This window comes from Miniopterus schreibersii (genome assembly GCF_964146895.1).
Source record: "Miniopterus schreibersii genome assembly, chromosome: 17".
Classification (NCBI taxonomy): domain Eukaryota; kingdom Metazoa; phylum Chordata; class Mammalia; order Chiroptera; family Miniopteridae; genus Miniopterus; species Miniopterus schreibersii.
The window spans coordinates 19,301,652-19,322,543 of record NC_138117.1 but is presented as its reverse complement, the minus strand read 5'-3'; the positions used below and the strand labels follow the sequence as shown (position 1 = coordinate 19,322,543).

Below are 20,892 nucleotides of genomic sequence, written 5' to 3'. Positions count from 1 at the left end.
CATACCTTACAAAGGACTCAAAGCAGATGGATGAGCAGTGACTAACCTAATGGGGCACCCAGTGGGAGTTATATTCTAGGAGTCTGCTGGAAGATCCCAGTGAACGGTGAGTAGATTTTCCTGGCACCCTCAGCTGAAAGACGCAGGACCCAGGATCTGGACAGACCCAGAGCGGGGTTAGAAACCAAGCTGAAAATATATAGCCTGTGAAACTCAAAAGCACTGGCAGGCCCAAGACCCCCACCCTGACACCCCACCTCTGCCAGCATGCACAGGACTCCTGGGTGGGCAGGCATGGCTGCAAGCAGGGCTGAGTTAAAATGAAGGTGCCAGGCTCTGGCCAGGTAGCTCAGTTGGTTAGAGCATTGCCAGATATGCCAAGGTTGCAGGTTCGATCTCTAGTCAGAGCACATACAAGAAGCAACCAATGAATGCATCAATAAGTGGAATAAAATTCATGTTTCTCCCTCTCTCTCTCTATCTCTCTCTCATCAATAAGTAAACACTGAAACAAAAAATGAAGGTGCCAAGCAGTGAGGTCTCCCGCTCCTTCCTCTGCAGAGCTCTCACTACCTCAGTAGCAGGAGATAGGGCACTTTCCAGAAGGAATTTTTTTTCCTTCTGAAGAAACTGATCAGCTCTGCGTAGGTGTGGGGTGGAGGAAGGGGGAGAGAAATGGGGAAGGAGAAGGAGCCCTAGTGAAGTTTAGGGGTTCTAGTTTGGAGAAAGCTGGCTCAGCATATGATTGCACAGAGTGCATGCTCCTCAGCAACTCCCACCTTCACTCACGGAGACCCTCATCTGATTCTCAGGAACTCTCTCAAGTGTTGACAGGTGGCCATGCCTCCAACAGGAAAGCCAGAGACCCAGATAATCTAGCAGAGAAAAAGGAGCCTGGAGGGAATGAAATATGCAAAGGACATTTGAAGAGAACTTCAAAAGGCCCAGGAAATCACCTAAAGAAATAAGTGAAGCTATTGCAGCCCTAAAATAAAACCCAAAGGCTCTTTTTTAAAAGGCAGTATAAGCATTGGAAATTAAATGTTTAATTGAAATAAAGATTCCACTGAAGGATTTGAAGGAAAAATCAAGGAAATTGCCTAGAAAGTAGAGCAAAACCCAAAAGTTAGAAAAATAGGAAAGAAAAGATGATAAATATGACAGGATCCACCCAGAAGGTTCAATATTCAAGTAATAAAAATCCGAGGCAAAGGGAACAGAGACTATGAAGGAGGGGTTCCTAAAGAGTTAGTCAGGTGGAACCAGAAACAGCAGTCCAAAGAATAAAGAAGCACATAGAAAAAATCCACACTAAGTCATGTCCCTGTTAAATTTCAGAAAATCACGGTAAGGACAGGATCCTTAAAAGCTTCAAGAGGAAAATAGCACACAGACAGAAACCAGGATGTCACTGTACCTCCTAAAAGCAGCACTAGATTCCAAAAAAACTAATGGTGCAATGTCCTCAAAACTGAGGGAAAATCGCTTTTTAACCTCTAGTTTTATGCCCAGGCCATCCTTCAAGCACAAGGATGAAATAAAGAACCCTTTCAAACATGCGGGAATTTAAAAATAGGCTTCCCAGGCACTTAGGAGGCTTACAGAGGATGTGTTTCAGAAGGCAGAAGAATAAACCTAGAAAGAAAAGACACAGGAATCCAAGGAAGGAGGTCTCCCCAACCCCACCCCCAGCCAAGGTGCAGTCCAGGATGGTTCCAGTATTCTGGTGACCAGAAGTCCCAGCCCAGCAGCTGCCGAGCAACTGCCCAGAAGTGACCCTGGGGATAAAGAACTCCAAGAAGCAGGCACATACGAGTATTTGTGACATTTGGGGGGGGGGGGGGGATTGACTCTGGGTATATCAGAAAATAAAGCCAAGGGCCAAAAGAGGCCTTCAATATCCCCTCTATGATCATGAGACCATTTTCTAAAAGAAAGGAGCTGTCCTTGTAGTATGCAGAATGTGAAGATATATTACATTGTTCATAATAAAATCAACTTAAAAATAAATTAATTATAAAGATTCTAAACCTCATATAATTTTTGCTGTCTGGCATATCCCCTGGGCAATTCAAGGGGGAAAATACAAAATGAGTTTAACACATCACTATATCACATCTGCATATAGGACAAATAAAACGTTTTAATTCAACAATGTTACATATAGAGCATTCTCAGATGGTTGTTTGGAAGCTGGGCACCTCATGTTGACTAAAATTCAAATAACCTTTCCTTAGTCTGATGAACTCTACCAGACTCTCAGGCCCACATCAGAATAAACGAAAGGCTTTATTACACTGTCATGCCAGCGAGACCATTTAAGCTGCCTCCGCCGTGTGTGCATATGAACAACAGAGACCGACGACTCTCTGGCTTACCTCGTTTGGCCTCTGCTCAGATGTCACTTCCTCAGACCAGCAGCCACGTAGCCTCTGGACTCCCAACTGCCCCATCCTATTACAATGCTTATTTTTTCTGCATAAATTTGCCATTAACTGAAACCCTATGCATTCATTATCTGCCTCCTGCACCAGAACGTAAGCTCCATGAAGACATCACGGTGCCTGATATTCACCCCTGTATCTCCAGGGAGCACTGTTAATGTTCAAACGATTGAACGAACAACGGGTAAGTAGGAGGAAGAGATATGTGTCTGCTATGTCTCCGAAGCAGTGTCCATTGAGCATCCCCTACACTTCTCACGCAGGGCTCCCCACATCACGAACCCTCAAACTCCACCTCATGGGGCTGTTGTCTGGATGGGCAAGGCATGGGTCTGCTGAACAGCTGCATCAGCTGACTTTGACTCTAGCCACCCCTCCGGGGTTTTAAATAACTATCACCTCTGCTTAGAGCCCAGTTCCATCCATTCTTGTTTGCTTGCCTTGGGTATGTCATGGATCCCAGAGGCATGGACTTACTACCTTGCCAGATTCTTTAAAACTCAGCTCTTGGGAAGCTAAGCCAAAACCTCACCAGTGTGGGCTAGTATCCCCTCCCTTTCAGTTCTCCAGCACTCACCCTTATCTACAGTAAAGGGGCGGTCACTTCTGGGATGGGATCCAGCGGTACGTAAGTGCATATTCTGACACAACGGTAAATTAGAGGGAGAGATGTTCACCTGCTCAAATGCCACCGTCGTCTTGAGGTGACCTGTCTGAATCAATCTTTTGGTAGGTAACGGGTATCGGTGCGGTTATTCTTATTCCTACATTCCCCACCATTCCTCACTTTAAACCATTTACAGGATAATTCAGACAAGAAAGCTAGATCAGAAAGATCAAAAGGTAGGCAACCAAAGGTACAAACTTCCAGTTATAGAATAAATAAGTCATGAAGGTGTAATGTGCAGCATGTGGACCATAGGTAATGCTGTCTTACATATTGTATTACATATTTAAAAGTTGCTAAGAGAGTAGATCTTAAAAGCTTTCATCACAAGAAAAAAAATTTTTTAAACTATGTGTGATGATGTTACCTAGACTTATAGTGGTGATAGTTTTGCAATATATGCAAATATCAAATCATTATGTTGTACACCTGAAACTAACATAATGTTATATGTTAATTGTAACTCAATAAAAAGGGAAACATCCAGAAAAGGTGACCCATAAAAAAGATTTCCTAAAGCAATCTCAGTAAGAAAGCAGCATATTATGCACAGGGTATCTTAAATAATGGTAAGATATTTATGTGCAAATGCAGGTTGGTTATCTTCTTTCACATGCTCAGGCCACATGCCTTTCCTTAGCTCTCATTCTATTAGAAACCACATGCCCTTGTGGAAGGTGTCCTTGGAGTCACTGAGTCAGGGACACAAGTCTGGGAGGTAGGATGTTTTGTCCAATTGTTCAGTGACAGTACAAATGTTGACTGAAAGTATGAACTTGGAAGAAAGTATGAACTTGGCTTAACCTTGGGCTCCATCATTTACTGGCTGCATGTCCCAAAGCAGGTTATTTACCCACAGCTGAGCCTCGGCTTTCATGACAGTAGAAGGGTGCCTACCCTCCCTTACCAGAGGGCTGCGGATTTAAAACGAGACAGCATGTGCAAAGCACTTAGCATCATGCCAGCCACAGGGAGCACCAAAGGGCTGCACAATCACAGCCATCGCTTACTCTCCTTTGGTACAGGTCAGCCTGAGAAGCAGTGCGGTCCTGAACACTGTCTGCGCACAGGCCAGTGTGCGTGTGGGGACTACAGTAAGAAGACTGCAAGGACCCATGAAAAAAAGTAAGGGATATATCTCAACCAACTTCTCAAAACCTTGCAATGAGAAACAAGTTATTTGGAGTGTTAGATCTTCTATCACAACGAGAAATTTCTATACCCCTATTTTCCCCAAACTCGAAGAGAAAACAAATTAAGAGAAGGGAGAGCGTGCACACTAACTTTCTTCAGTGACGCTGCCTGAGTTTTGCTCACTTCATCCTGGGTTGCAGAGTGGCCTTCCTGAGATACGAGGTGCGTGGATGGGCACAGTATCAGACTGTGTTTGTTTTTTGGCTACTAAAAAAACACCATGATCCCACTTGTTCAGATAAATCATGAATAATATTAATTCTGAATGCTCAAAGTAATATGTAAGAATAATGTCCATAGGCAATGTTAAAATGAGAATCTGAAAATGAGACTGGAAGGCTAGAGGCACAAAGACGGTTGAGAGGTTTTACAATTCATCATTGTTCCTGTTGTTCGTTTTCAGGGCAGCAAAGGGAGACACTTTTCCCCAGGCTGCACCAAACCAACGTCTCAAGTTATATCCATAAAAATGGGGTACTTTTCAACCCACACTTTTAATGTTCACAAAGGAACTTTTGGAGTTTTTAACCTGTAAGTGGCCTCGAAATTGTCCACAGCTGGAGCTCCTGCAGAGCCGGCTGTTTCACAGTTGACAGTATGCGTGTGTTGAATAAAAACATACTCCTAGTGCAGCCTCTCCAGAAACATCTCAGTTCCTTGTACCACGGCTGTGCCACCCCAATGCCCCCTTCACGAGGAGCCTCTGCTTAGAAGTAGCGACCTGTGATAAAGCTTCTCACCCAAGCCAGCCACTTGGCTAAACTTTCCCCACCAATCTGCTGAGACAGCGCCCTGACGTGACATTTGGTTCCCCCACACCTTGCACCAAAAGACTCAGTTTCAGGATGGGAAGAGTTTAAAATATGAAAGCCCTGGACTGTGTGGCTAGTTTCCCTTCTTAAAGTCAGTAGGTCTCCAGAGATTTTTGGCCCTTGAGACTCAACCGATGCTTCTTGCCGGTATCTACCTGCACTGCCTCAATTAGAGGGACAAGCATTTCCAGGACTGAAGGCTCTCACTCATCAAATGTGTGGAAAATGATGTCACAGGACAGGTCGGTGGAGAGAGAAGAAAAGAGAAAAATAACACTGAGTAATGGAAATGGCATTATTATCAATAAACAGGTCAATGATAACCAGGATAAACATCTTGAAAACTTAATGACATTTGTACATATTAGATATATCTTTTTCATATCTAAGAATCTCACTCTAGAATCCTGATACAGTACTTACATTTTGGAGGCCAAGATATCTTGCAGTATTACATAATTGTTTATAAAAGGAGATATTCTGATTTAAATTTAAAAAATGTTGTCCTTTAATCTCTTTTTGTTTTCTAACAAAACGGGGAACCTACATCTCTATTAAGCTTAATGAAGATTAAACAAGGAAACTGCAAAAATGCCTTGAGTTATAAAGACAAACTATGCTTATTAATATACATATTCGTTAGGTGCATACTACATCATAATGATTATAGCAAGAACTCCTGGGCGGTGCTTACTATGTGACAGATCTGTGCTAAGGTGCTTTACAAATATTGACACATTTACTGCTACAATAACTCTATTAAGTAGGGATTATTCCTCTCCCACATTTTCAAGTGAAGAAACTAAGGCCCTGAGATGTTAAGACATTCAATAATTTGCCACAAAAATGAAAATGCTGGCTCTACCTGAGCTAGAAAGAGGTGGAGCTAGAATTTGAACGAGGCAATGTGGCTCCATGCTAGACACCTCTCCTGATCACTACTTGGCCAATGAAGAGACCGAGCTGATGAGAGGTGAAGGGCGCCCCCAACAGGCCACCCCGGCTTTGGCATGGTCTGTGGCTCTGCTCAGACATCAGTACTGAGGCCTTTGCGCTTTCCCCTTTCTTAGCTTTCTCTGGCTCTTTTCCTGAGTGTTGGTTCATGGATCTTTGAACTGGGGAGTAAACTTGAACAAACTACTCTTTGTTCCTGTATCTGTGTCCAGCTGCCACCGAGAAAGCATCACACAGAATCATGTCAAGTCTTCTCAGGGAGTTCAGCGTGCCTTCTGCTTTATTAGGCTCGGAGAAACCACTTCACTTAGATGCCCTAATTGGTTTACCTACTATTGATTTTTCTTTTTCCTGCTTAAAGGATCCTGGACAGAACTGCATAAAAATGCGATACAATAAACCTGTCACAAAACAGGCTCCTTGCTCTAAGCCATCCCATGGGGTCTTGACACATGTACTTTCCGGCCTTCTCACTGCTTTTCGTTAGGTCTTGAGGGAGCTGCTTGGCTCAGAGTCCTGGAGGCAGCCCTCCAATGCTGTGTGCTTCTCATTAAGGAGAAGCTCAAAATGGTTTTGGGTTAACCGTTCCTGATGCTCTAAGATCTGTCATGTCCTCCCATTTCCAGAATCCAGAATTACAAGCTTGAAATGGAATAAATTCTGGACAAGTGTCACAAGTAAGATAACTTACTTACTTGTCTTTTCCTAAGAAGCTAAATGTTCATTCATTCATATTCTTTGGTTACTATCATGACATACCCGAATGTCAGTGTCTGGTAGGAAGAGAACCCCTAAACCTTGAAAACAGGCTACTTTACTCCACTCAGGGTTTACAGAACTATTAAAGTGTTAAGGAACATATCTGGTCTGGATTTTAGGGTTGACATACTTGTATATTCAACAGACATGTGAGCTCCTCCTACATTCAGGACTGCTCTGTCAAGCAGAAGGGACCTCACTGGAAAGGGACCATCTGAGCAAGGTTTTGAAAGAGGTTAGGGAGTGATCACAAAGATGTTAAACAAAGACAAATGCAGAGGGCTGGAGGAGTTTGGACCTCGATTACAGTAGTGGGGTGGTGAGAACTGGGCATTTTCGGGACGCATGCTAACAGTGGAGCCAGCAAGATTAACATGTATTTATTTATTTACATGTCTGTCTTCCATACTAGTATTAAATTCCACTGGAGCAACCTTGGTCTGCTTTGTTCTCTGCATCTCCAGAACCTAGAGCAGTACCTGGCACGTACGAGTGTACAAATATCTGTCCAATAAGTAAATGGACCCACCCAAGTTTAAAGCGCTAGCAAGTGGCCGAGCTAGGATTCCAGTCCAGGCCTTTCTCACTTCCAAATCCCAGTTCATAATCACAGCAGTTCTGCTTCTGTTAACATTACTGTTTATCAAGAGTAAAAGTTTTCTCCCTCCATCCTAAGTTTTACTCAGTGTAATGTATTTCTCAACATCTGAATAAGGCACCTGCATCATTATCGATCTGCAAACAGCACTGACATTGGGAAGTTAAGGGTCAGAGACGGGGGAAACTCCCAAGGAGCTCCTATACACAAAACCTGAGTCCTGCTCAGCTCTGGTTTGAGTCTACGTGTGCATAGAATTTATTGTCTAGTGAAGGTACCATATTAATAGCATCCTATAGTTACGAAATGTGCCTGCAGGGGGAATTCCTTCTTGTAGTTCTAAAAAACAAATAGAAAATGAGTCAGAAAAGGAGTCTTTAAAAAAAAAACCTGGATGGGGGTTAGGCACAAGTAGGTGTACAATGGAACACTCTGGAAAACAGTGTTATTCAAGATGAGTCACAGACTCTGAGGAAGGTGGATTTTCCCAGAATTTACAGTGATCCAACTACTAATTAGAACAACAAACATTCCAACAGAGAGGAACAGGTAACCCCAGAGCACCGGGCTCTTCCAGAGATCTGGTGCCCATTAAGACCGGCTCTCATGATGCCTTTAATCAGAAGACCGCACAGCATGAAGTCTGGAGAGGAACCTGCTAGGTTTAGATATTGCCTCCACCTGGCCAGCTAAATGTCCTTCAGCAAGGTACTTATATTCTCTGTGTCTCAATCTCCTCACCTGTAACAAGAGATAATCTTTATCCCTCTCCTAGGATTATTAAGTCACGACGAAGTAAATTAACATGTGCCAAACATTTAGAACAGTGCCTCTCTAATATGGATAGTTAAGCCTTACTGAACACTGGTTACTTCACCCAGTGCTTGGGTCTCTCATCGCAGTGCCAGCAAATGCCCCTAACGTCTCCCAACTCGTCCAGGTAACTGAGAAGGGAAATCTTCTGGTGTCTGAGTCCAGAAGGAAAAGCCTTGCATCCTTCCTATGCCTGGTGTTGGAGACAGAGATGAATGTGGAGTCTATATCAAGAACGTAAAGTCACCAAGGCCAGCATGAGGCTGGCTGTGATGACAGACACCATAAGATGAACACACTTGGAGAGAATGCCGATACCTCTTTTTGAGTGTTACACACTCAAGGAAAGTTCTGAGAATTCATGGAAATGTGTATTCTTGTATCAGATCTCGAATAAATAACTATTTAATATAAATCCATGTGACTCTTGGCAAACTGCAAATGTGGCTCCTAGGAGTAATTCTCTCAGATTAACAATACCTTATCATGGAAAGGGGGACAAGTCATGGACAGGCTCTATCAGGACTTCTGATTCGTTCTGTCTCCTATCACAGCAATAATCTGAGAGTAGTGTCTCCCTGTACAAATATTAGCCTTGAGTTGTGAGTATTTCCCTTCTTAAGGGATAGGGCATGTTCATTAAAAACCCAGAGGGCAGACTAGAGCAAATTTATTAAGTCTGCAGATGACATTAATAGCAGGGCAGGATGTGAGTTACTTTAAAACCCAAAATACCAAAATAAAGGGACAAGAGGCTGTGAGGGAGCATGAGCCTTTTAAAAAATGATAGAGAAGTCACTTACACTCTCCTCTGACATTTATGTGCTTTCTTTGCTAAGTTGTAGCCAAGGCATGAACCAAAGCAGTTTGCAGATATGGATACCAATGAAGTGCCGTGAAGATCCATGCCCAGAGGTCCTTCATTATTAATGAATCTCTCCCAGTCAGAGATTTGTTTCCTTCTTTTGCAGGAAACTTTAAGAGATCCCTTAGAACCCTAAACCCAGATGATGTTTCCTACAGGTATGTTCCTGGGAACACACTGCTAGAAACTGCTCCCAGGTTTAATGGGAATCAGCACTCATCTGGAAAGAGGTGGGATCAGGCCAGGGCTGTAACAACAAGGTAGGGCCACACACCCACTCGGGAGCCCTGGGACCTGGCCCAGTGGGCTCTCAGCACCACCTTGGCTATGTGACATTTAGCTATGGGATGAGTGGGGGTCATTACTAATGCCACAAGCAAATGCTCAAGGTGCAGATTTGGATACTCAGACTTTGGAAGTCTAGCTTTAGACAAGGTGATATTCATGATTTTTCAAGCAAAAATAAGTTCAAATTTCCTTGTAAAAGTTACTAAGTAAGCTTGGCTGGTGTGGCTCAGTGGTTCCAGGAGATTGCAGCTCAATTCCTGGTCAGGGCACATGCCCAGGTTTTGGGATTGATTCTTAGCAGGGGGCGTGCAGGAGGCAGCTGATCGATGACTCTCTCTCATCATTGATGTTTCTATCTCTCTCCCTCTCCCTTCCTCTTTCTGAAATCAATAAAAATATATTAAAAAAATTACTAAGTCAGCTATCCATGTGAGGACACTAATCTTAAGCTATAATAGCATTATAATTTTAAATTGGCCTCAAACAACCCAAAATAAACTTATACTGTTTCACCAGGGGCTTTTGGCTTCGAGTGTAACTAATCTGAACTACGAATATCCATGGGCGAATTTGTTTCACTCATCTCAGTTAAATAAGACAAAGAAAGTGCCAACCACAATGCCAGGCACAAACTTGACATTCACTGTGAGAATATGGCATTAATCCCTCAATTACTTCCTATTTCAGGCAATAAAGGGCTTGTGCATACTTGGGGGGACACGGGAAATGAAAGCTTATGTCTTTCACTCACTCACCAAGTTTGTTCAAAGATCCAAACAGTTTGCTTAAAGAAGTGTTGTGATGGAATCTTTTTAAAAGCAGTCTGCATGCTCGCATGCCTTTTATTGATAATTCGTGGCTCTTTCATTGCTACAGTACACATAAACACTGCCTATAGATGTTTACTTTCTTAGATTTCTGGTGTTCCACATGGGACCAGGTTGTTAGTTATTAATTGTCCTGTCGCTATTCTTGTGTCCAAATGTCTCCCAATCCCTTCATATTCTTGCTTCTAACCTACTGAGTCCAAAAACCAGATAATAAAATTTTCAAAATGCACATTAGATATAAGCCAAAAGGCAGTTTAGGAGTAAAGAGCATTATTTTTATGTCCTTATATTGAGATAGCCATTTTCTAAGCACTGAATTATTTTTTTAAAATTACAGGTAGATGAGGGTTGGGCCGGGTACAAAATGAACATGTGTATTTAGAATGTTGCTTTATGTTTGCAAAAAGAGATGAAGAATTGTAAATAAATACAAAACATAAAATTATTTTTAGAAAGATTAACTCACATTATTCAAACATCCAATATTTTTCCTAACACAAAATTTATGAATTGCTATTATCAAGTAATAATGTCCAATCAAATCAAATCAGTTTTATTGAATTAGAAATAATGCTCTCTTCAGAAAAGTGAAGTTCCAAAATGACACTTAGAAGATTTTATATTTGGCCTATTATAATTTGGACTCTATTTTCTATAAGCATCTTTTATAGCAATTTAAAGACTAGCCTTTTACATGAGGAACACTCACCACCAGTGCATCCCTTCTATGTCACTCCTTAAAGTGTTTTGCACAGTTTTATAGCATTGTTCCAGCAACACATTCAAGTACCTAGTATATAATTGACTTTCTGTGGAAATTGTCTTAAAAATGGAAAAAGAACTGCGTCTGTTTTAATCTCATTTTCTACCCCATTTGTCTGCATTTGAAAGAAAAAAGGAAGTGTAATACTTGGCCAATAACACAATCCAAGTCAACATTTGAAGTCATTTTTTCCAGAACAAAAATAATCCTTGGTCAGAGGCTCTGGTTTATGGTAAAGAAGGATATGATACATAAAATAATGCTACCAGGTAAAATATATTTAAAATACTGTTCCATTTACATAAAACTGAATTAAATTTTCATTATACATAAATCAGTGTAACATTTCCAGCTATATTCACCTTCTGAGCCATTTTGGGTCATTCATTCTCCAAAGAAATTTAAATTTTAATCATCATAACCACTGCCTTTCCTTTTTCTCCTCTGCAAATTAAAATGCAGAATGGCATAAATTTCATAAATAAATAAACACGGATTTCTTTTTCTTTTTTCTAATCATAGCATTTAGTAGCACATTCTGGTTTGGGGCATATTAGACTTGTAAGTACATTTCCCCCTGCAAACAAATGAGTATGATAATATAATCATTTGCCTCAAAGAATTTCTTGGATAAATAATTCTGAACAGTGCAAATGTAAAAAAGTGAGTATTAAGCAGCTAGCAGGTTTAATTCTTGCTCACCCCAAATTACAGATTCCTTCTTTTGGATGGAAGCTTCAGACCTTAGTGGCCCTATCTCAATTTCTCAGGGAATTCTGTGCCCCAAGCTATGTAGTAGATAGTAATGGAAGAATCATCAGAGTAAACACAAGAGGCATGATGTTCCCAATGTTCGATCTGGCCGTGACTCTTGCTACAGCCTTGAGTTAGTAAATTAAGTAAATTACAACAGACTGTTTTCGCCAGGCCTGCCCCACACCCATAATAAACTAGTTGCATGGAAGGGAAGATTAATGACTCGAGGGTGGCGGGGTGTTATTTAGTCTAAGGGCCAACAAGCACTGCAGGCTGGGATGCCACTGGCTCAAGCGGCCTGACAATCCCCCGACCTTCTGCTTCTCTGATGTCAGTGGGAATGCCTGCTGGCCCTTCTGGATCTCCATCGGTGTCCTGGGCATCTTGCCACTGTCCAGGATTGTTGACCCCGTTCCCTTGTGTGTCCTTCGACTGTGGCATTGGAGCACACGGCTGGGGAGGAGCACAAGCCACCTGGACAGCAACAAGCTCTCCTCCCCAAACTGCCCATATACCGACTGGCCAGTAACCAAAAGAGATGCCTACACAGGATCAGTGCTGTGGAAAATTAAATCATCATTTTTCAAAGCCCTTAATAGAAACAGCTACTGTGCCTTTCTTTGAGACCAATAAGTAAATTAAGCCCCGGAGTCTTTAAGAATTCTATTTACAGAGACTCTCACCGTAGCCAAATTTGTAGAGCCAAAAAATATGTTAATTTTGTAAAATTGGATTTTAGTCTTTTACTCCGTAGGTACTTGGGAATTGATTCAAACTTCCATTCAATCCCTCATCTGGGTCTCTGATAACTGTTTTTTATGGGAACAAGGGCTGGGGGCCAAGCTCGGGACTGGATGTTCAGGACGGAGGGAGACGTGATAACCAGATAAGAGAGAAGACTGTACAGTCTTGGGGGGGTGAAAGTGAAGCAGGCAGACAGTAACCATGCAACGCACGGTGTGTTTCCACCCAACTTCCTCTTGTACGGTGACACTCAGGGCAAGGTAGCTGCTTCCTCACCTCCTGGCGTCTGTAACGGGGTTGAATAGGGTCGTTGGGTGAACTGAGATCATGTGTGTCAAGCGCCTTGGCACATTATAGGCACCCAAAAAACAGGGGGTATCATGGTGGTTAAGAGTCAATTACTCCTGGGACTCGGGTGAACTCTTAATGAAGTTTCCGGAGAGGGTGAGAAAGAATGTGTCAGCGTTTTAACTGCGGCACACAGTGACCACGTGGAGAAGGGCAGGCACTACCAGCAGGAGGGCCGTCTGAGCTGTCACCACCCACCAAAAGCCAAGCCAGAAAGGGTGGGAGGAGGGGCAGGAGTGGGAGCTGGGGGAGGAGAGTGAGGAGGGGCAGGAGTGGGAGCTGGGGGAGGAGGGAGAGGAGGGAGAGGAGGGGGAGGAGGGGCAGGAGTGGGAGCTGGGGGAGGAGGGAGAGGAGGGGCAGGAGTGGGAGCTGGGGGAGGAGAGTGAGGAGGGGCAGGAGTGGGAGTTGAGGAAGGAGGGGCAGGAGGGGCAGGAGCAGGAGCTCCAGGAACCATCAGGGGCTTCAGGCTGCAGTTGGGTGCCCGGGCTGCTGGGCTGGGTGTCCCTGAGCAGGAGACTACACTGGCCAGGAGGCCAACGAGGAACAGCAGCAAATTCCAAGTCACCCATTTTGCTGATTGTGCCAGAAAGCCTCACATGGGATTCAAGCCAAAGGAGAGGCTTCATATATTTTTCAGACCAAGTCTGAAGTTGAGGCCTGTCGGGAAGTGACACTCGGGCTGCCTCTGTGTCCTACATGATTCTGAAGGTCTTTCTAGAGCATGTGCTGGTTCAGGTTCTATAGTCCCCGTATTTTTACCCTCGAAATTGCCCTTGTTTTGGTTGTTGTTTAAAAAACAATAATAACAAGAATCTGAGAATTGGCGAGGGATCTTCAAGCCCCATTTCTGACCCCTTTCTTTACTGTCACTGGCATCTTCTTGCTCCTCATGGGACTCTTCACCTCTGGTTCAGGCAAAAATGTTTTGGAATCAAAAAGTTTATTTTTTATAAAGCTGATGAGTATGATGAAATAAATCACATGAAAAACTACATGCAAATTCATGTATATAAAGAGGGCAGATCCTGAAAAGAACAAAACCAACTGGATTCCTTGCTACATGACTGCTAAGGAGGTTATTTTAGTAAAAAGTTGGAAAAGGCAGGGAGGAAAGCCAATCTTTCCTGTCTCAGAGTTCCTCTGAGGGAGCTATGTTTAAACCAGCTCCATTCCCTGAACATGATTAAACCAATCTTTGAAAGCACAATCATTCCCCACACAAGGCTTTTCATTACTCTATGTGACCAAGCACGCTGTCAGTGTGGGGCCCGGCAGGGAACAGCAGGACCATGTGGGCATGCTGGTGGCGCTGGTGGCCCTGGGGACATTCTCCACAACTGTAATCAGGCTCCTTTCTCTGACACAGGCTATAGCAAAGGATCTGATGCATTAAAAATAACCCAGAGGCTCTTATTATTCATTATACTAACATCTTTCAAAACCAACCAATTTGGTTGGTTTCAAATTACAGGTATTTATTATAAGGTTGAATGATACAAGACAGTTTTAATTATTTCAGATGTTTTAAAATCAAAACATTCTGCATGCATACTACAAAATACACAATGAAACCCACAGCTTGTTGACTTAAACTAGCAAACAAGACTACATGCTCACCCCCCGGGAGACTGCGGATATGAATGCTAAAGCTCCAATCGCCACAGAACTGCCACTAAAACGTGCCATGTCTAATGCAGTGATTTGGCTATTTGCCTATGCAGTGTACCAGCAGGGACGGCCTTCTTCTACAGTGAAAAGAAAATGCTTATACTGCAAAAATATTTCACAAAAAGCACCAGAAAAATATGAGTCTTTAAATATTTAATGTCGGGACTTTTTGAAAAGTAAAAGTAAATATTAGAAAGTCAAAGAAGTTTTATAATCAGTAAAACATCTGTTACTATATAAATTGCCTTTAAAAGGATAAGAAAGTGCTTGAAAATAGAATATTAAAGGGGACGTATGAACTAATTTTTCAGTAATACAAAGTCCAAATGGCAAGAATTTAACTAGTTTTCACTATAGATGGTAAGGACTTTGCTTGTCAAGGTTATGACTATAAAAAGAACCATATAAACCGAACCCATGCCATGTACTCAATAATCAATGGCAAGAATTATGAAGGTTCTGTAACCTTTAAAAAAACGTGTGTTAAAACTCCCTATTGTCGGTTATAAATGTATAGGGAAATGAACACTACAACCTAAAACACTGTAATTGACAACATAAACACATTGAGAATTTATCTCTTTGTAGAAAGTTATCAGGAACAGGGTGAACGATCGATGCTTGCCTTCCCTGTCTCATCCCATATCACACACAAATGAGGCAAGCACTTTCCTATGCCTTGGCGAATTGTCACAATCCTCTCTGGATCAGCTTCCACCTTTCATATTATTATTATTTCATTTTATTATTATTATTTTACTTAGCTTCCACTATTTAATCCTTTATGCTTTCAGTGTCATGAACACATCTGAGAATTTCTTTCCTGTGGAGTTTTTGATGGTATTACTTCCTCTGGGACAACTTTATTCTTTTTGTCGCAACCACTTTCCTCGTTTATGTTCCCTTCACTCAGCTCCTGTCTGCATACTAGAGTCTCTGCAATGAGGGCAGGGCCAACACGCCCACAGTGAACCATGTCTTCTATCTGCCTTTGATTAGAATTTCACTTCCTGCATCACCACTTTCATTGCTCTAGTGCCCTTCCATCTCGGTTGGCCAACTCCCTTGTGAAGTGTCCATTTTTATAAAATGCCTCAAGTTTATCACCTTGAAACAAGGAAGCAACATGACTACATGCCTTCCCATGGGTAGGTGAACTGAATAAGAGATGTGCAGTGACCCATCACTGACAGACTTAGAATGAAATGACGTGATTGGTCCTTGATCATGACAAGCACCCACTATTTACGTGGTGATCTGTGGACTAAAGAGCTAGGGACAAAGTCTGTACTTTATGCAATTACAGTGAATATACTATGGGAACTGAAATTTAAACTGTGGCATTGGACAACTGGTTTTATTTAGCTAAAAACATGTAATCAAAAGTCATGCAGACTGGAACCATGTAAAAGCAAAGAGAAATAACTGGGCAGAGTTCAAATCTACTAGAAGCTTTTGTTCTAACTCTGTGGCCTGCAACAGAGTATTTCATAGTTTTTTATGTTTTGCCAACAACCAGATTCCCAAGCTTTACCCAAACATTCAGAATTGAAAAAGACGTCTGACTACAGGAAAAATGAAACCTTCTGAGAAAGAACTCAAACATCCTTTTTAATGCAATAAAAACTGGACCATCAAAACAACAACAAAATAACACTATATACTGACTGCTTTATATCCATCTTCTCAGTTAATGCACTCAAACCCCAAGGAAATGGTGGCTTCGAAGTTAACTAGCTCGCCAGAGTCACTGCACTAATAGGTGGTAGAGCTATTTTGATTGGTTGTACTAGCACATAAAAACACAATTTCAAATATTTAAAGAACAATGAAAAATGTAATAAAGTATGAATTTTTGAAAATACATAACTATAATATAAAAATTAGAAATATTAAACCCAGGTGTATCCAGCCCCAGAACTTATCCCCCAACAAGGAGCCCAAAGCAATTTTAAGAAAATGGCAAAAATCTTTGAAAGTATCCCTACCCCCTGCAAAAGGCAATGCCGTCCAGAGCACCTGGTTCTACTGCTGGTTACAGCTCTCGTCTGCACACTTGATAGTTACCCACCCGACGGCCCTCTCATCTCCCAGGAAAGGCAAGGAAAGACATCTTTCTCTGTAAAGACTGCTGGTATAGAAATCCAAGGCCTAATGTGATATCATGTGGCTGATGCAAGTTACTCAATTAAAACTCAACCTGAATTCCCAGGAGAAGATAGACTGTGGTTTTCTCCATTAATAAAGTGTTTTTCTTTCTCTTAAGAAATCACTGAGCCCTGTCATTTGAGAAGCTTTTGTAATATTATTTCATACAATGTAATTTTATTTTGATTGGTTGTACTTGCACATAAAAACACAATTTCATATATTTAAAGAACAATGAAAAAAGTAATAAAGTATGATGAATTTTTGAAAATACATAACTATAATATAAAAATAAGGAATACTAATATAAAAACTGTGAGGAGTAATTATTTTAAAATCATATAAATATTGTCTTACAACACAGAAGGCTGCAAGCAAGTTATTGCAGTTAAATTTTTAACATTTACCGTCAATTTTATATGTTATAAAAAAGTTCACAATCATTCTTTAATCTAGTCTCATTCTACCCCCTAGAATTCCCCCTCTGGGTGCAAAGAAAATGGTCCTTATGTAAAAAGATATATTTACATTTCATTTTTATCTGCAGTTTCAGTAGATTGTTTTCCACTTTGTCCAGGACCCAGCCCAACCTCAGGTATCTGTCATCTTTTGCATTAGACTTCCTAAAAATCCACTGCACACACCTCACACTGTGAAGGCTACGCTGCAATTCTTGGAGACAGAATGGGTGGAACTATACTGTCCTTTTCGGACCATGAGGTTCCATATTATACTTCAAGAAACAGCTGACCTAACCAATGTGTTTCTTAAGTTGAAAGGTAAACCTTGACACTTAAAGTCTTAGGAAAAATCAAAGCATGAAGTATAAGGATGCAGAGAAGCAAAGGTTAAGGAGCTGGCCGTAGAGTCAAGACATCTCTGTCTTAGTCTTTCATTCATTCATTTTGCAAATGCATACTGAGTGGGTGGTGTAATAAGCACAGCACCAAGTGCTGAGAAGTGAGGCAAAGAGTGACACGGTTCCAGCTTCTAACACACTGTGCTCCAGCTGAGCAGACAACCAGCCAATTATATGGGAGTGTGATATACAGTCTGTTAGAATTATGATCAGAGCACTAAGACAACTTCAAGGAAGGCACTAAATGAACAGTGTGGGGCTGTGGGAGGCAGGAAAAGAGGAGTTTTCCAGGAGTGCTGATGCTAGAAATGGGTTTCTAAGGAAGAGAAGTTCACTGGAATCCTTGTTCCCAATCACATGGGCTCTGTGGAGTGCCAGGTGAGAAAACAGGATGTTCTGGAAAAATAAAACTACTGTGACTCATTTTTGTATCTTTATATTGCCTGGAAGGGGTCAAAGTAGTGAAAACGATGGGATAATGGGGCATTGCACCCATGCGATTTATAATCAAGGTTGACTGATGTCTGGGAAGGGACGTGGGTATTTGCTTATAGAAATACATGTCATACTCTCTATATTGCAATAATTGAATCAACTGTATAAACTTCCCTCCATACTCCTCTTACAGAGTTTCACAATTTTGAGGACTGAAATTTGCCTTAAATGAAATAAGAAATTTTTAAAATTCAGGTTAAAGATCCTTAGATACTGAATCATCCCCCTTTTTTGTGCGATTTAGATTTGCTTAATTCAACAGGCCTTTTTATAATAGGTATTTCATTATGTAATATTGCACAGGTAAAGATTATTAACTGACATTTCCAAAGCACAGGTCTGATCATGTTACTCTCATCTTGAACCTGTATAAAGGTTTTGAGGTTTCTAGTCCGATCAATGTCCACCTTGGTTTATGGCACGGCTAATACCTGAGAAGTGAAGGAGTGATATGTGCTAGAAGGTGGTGGACTTGTGTGAAGGGAGGTACAGATGTGCAAGTTTCTCTGGGAAGGAGGGAGAGGTAGGAACTCAGGGAAGTAGAGATGGGAACATATATGGAGAACAGACAAAAGCAGAGAATGCACTGGGAATACCAATGTGGGGACATGGGATGGTACCAGGAAGGGGACCTAATGGTAGGGCAGAGGAGAAAGCTTAAACAACCCCAGCTCAGTTGCTACAAGTGAGATATACTGTTATGACCTTGGTGGAAATCAACCTGTTTGTGCAACGTATTTAATTAGCTTTATACTAATACCCAAATAAATTCCTTTCCATAATTAAAAATCATGTACCCTGATTTAAAGTAGTTTGCTATGTTTAAAAAATATTCTTAATCAGTTAATTTAGATATAATCTGAAGCTAAAGTAAGACATAATATGTAATTTTACTGAAGATAAAATAAATAATATAAACAATGAAACCTCTAGCATTAAAGTCAAATTACATAACAAAAAAATAGTACACTGTAAACAGTAATTTCCCTTTTTTTTTTTTTTTTTGCTCTAAAGTATAAGTAAATTGATTTGTGGGAATATCCATTTGTTGCATTGTGTCATCTTTTCTAAGTTCTGCTCATCAGAGCTCCTCTTTCTGTAACTGAGGCAGGGCAACTCACTCTGAATTCCACTGAAGCTGTGGCAAAGTTGTTTGCAATCTGGGTCTCTTAACATCCTCACTCTGCTCTAATGTAAACACATTCTTGAGAAGGGCTGGTAAATTAGCATTGTTCAATGAAAGGAAAAGATGTGATGGTCTAGAAAATAACTGAAAGCAATATTAATACCGAAGATCTCCTTTCCTTTCAAGTTTTAGATGTAGGGCTTGAACATCATTAAATAGAGTAAATACAATTTGCTGAATGCTCCAGCTCCAGCTTATTGCTTTAGTATTTCCCCTTGGGAATACTATAAATGCAGCATGGGCCCTGGGACTCCAACTAACACAGTTACTACTGCCTCATGGCTGGTGGGCACAGACCTGTGGCTTTGAGGAAATGGCTACGAAGAGGTACAAACAATGGTGAACTGCTAGATGCCATTTGCCATTTAGAACCTTGCTGTATTAATGGTTGGTAACTTAAGTCCACTATAATTAAATTACAATGCAGCAAACCCTAAAGACTCCATAAAAAAACTATTAGAACTAATGAATATATTCAGTAAAGTTGCAGGATACAAAATCAATATAGAGAAATTTGATGAATTTCTATATACCAATAACAAGCAATCAGCAGAAGAAATTAGGAAAACAATTCCATTTACAATTGCATCAAAAAGCATAAAATACCTGGGAGTAAACTTAACCAAAGATGTGAACAACATGTACTCTGAAAGCTATAAGACAGTCAAGAAACTGAAGAGGAAACAAGTAAGTGAAAGGACATACCATGCTCATGGACTGAAACAATTTATATTTTTGAAATGTCCTTAGTACTTAAAGCAATATGCAGATTCAATACAATCCCTATTAAAATATTAATGGCATTTTTCTCAGAACTAGAACAATTAATCCTAAAATTTACATGGAATCACAAAAGGCCCAGCAGAGCCAAAGAAACCTTGAGAAAAACAAAGTGGAAGGCATCATGTTCCCAGAGTTCAAACTATACTAGAAAGCTTCAATAATCAAAACAGTATGGTACTGGCATAAAAACAGGTATGTAGATCAAGGGAATAGAATAGAGAGCCCAGAAAGAGATCTTCCATTATATGCTCAATTGATCTACAACAAAAGAGGTAAGGATACACAATGGGGTAAGGACAGTCTCTTCAATAAGTATTGTTGGGAAAATTGGACAGATACATGTAAAAAAAATGAAAGAGGACCACTCTCTTATATCAATAAAAATAATAAACTAAAAATGGATTAAAATATACATGTAAGGCCTGAAACCATACATTTTCTAGAAGAAAAACTTAGGCAGCAAACTCTGTGACATCAGTCTTAGCAATATCTTTTTGGATATGTCTACGTGGGCAAGGGCAACAAAAGCAAAAATAAATAAATGTGGCTATATCAAACTAGTTTTTGCACAGTGAAGGAAACCGTCAACAAAAAGAAAAAACAACCCACTGAATGGGACAAGGTATTCGTAAATGATACATCCAGTAAGCAGTTAATATCCAAAATATATAAGGAACTCATATAGCTTAACACCAAAAACAAGCAAACAATACAATTAAAAAATGGGCAGAGGACCTGCATAGATATTTCTCCAAAGAGGACATACAGATGGCCAACAGACATACACAAAGATGCCCACCATCACTAATCACCAGGGAAATGCAAATCAAAACCACAAGATATCACCTCATACCTTTCAAAATGTCAATCTTCAAAAAAAAAAAAAAAAAAATCAACAAATTAAAAGTGTTAATAAAG

At 40.8% G+C, this 20,892-nt stretch overlaps 1 protein-coding gene across 5 annotated transcripts in view; it reads right to left on the bottom strand.

Annotated features, from left to right (window-relative positions):
* The window catches only part of FAM110B (family with sequence similarity 110 member B), a 113,105-nt gene that overhangs the window by 17,427 nt on the left and 74,786 nt on the right, over positions 1–20,892 (bottom strand). Inside the window, exon 2 of one of the 5 annotated variants that reach the window (XM_081117031.1) lies at positions 6–156. The exons of the other annotated variants lie outside the window; for them this stretch is intronic. The gene's annotated coding sequence lies outside the window, so the exon portion shown is untranslated. The remainder of the gene's footprint in view (positions 1–5; positions 157–20,892) is intronic. 5 annotated transcript variants of the gene reach the window in all.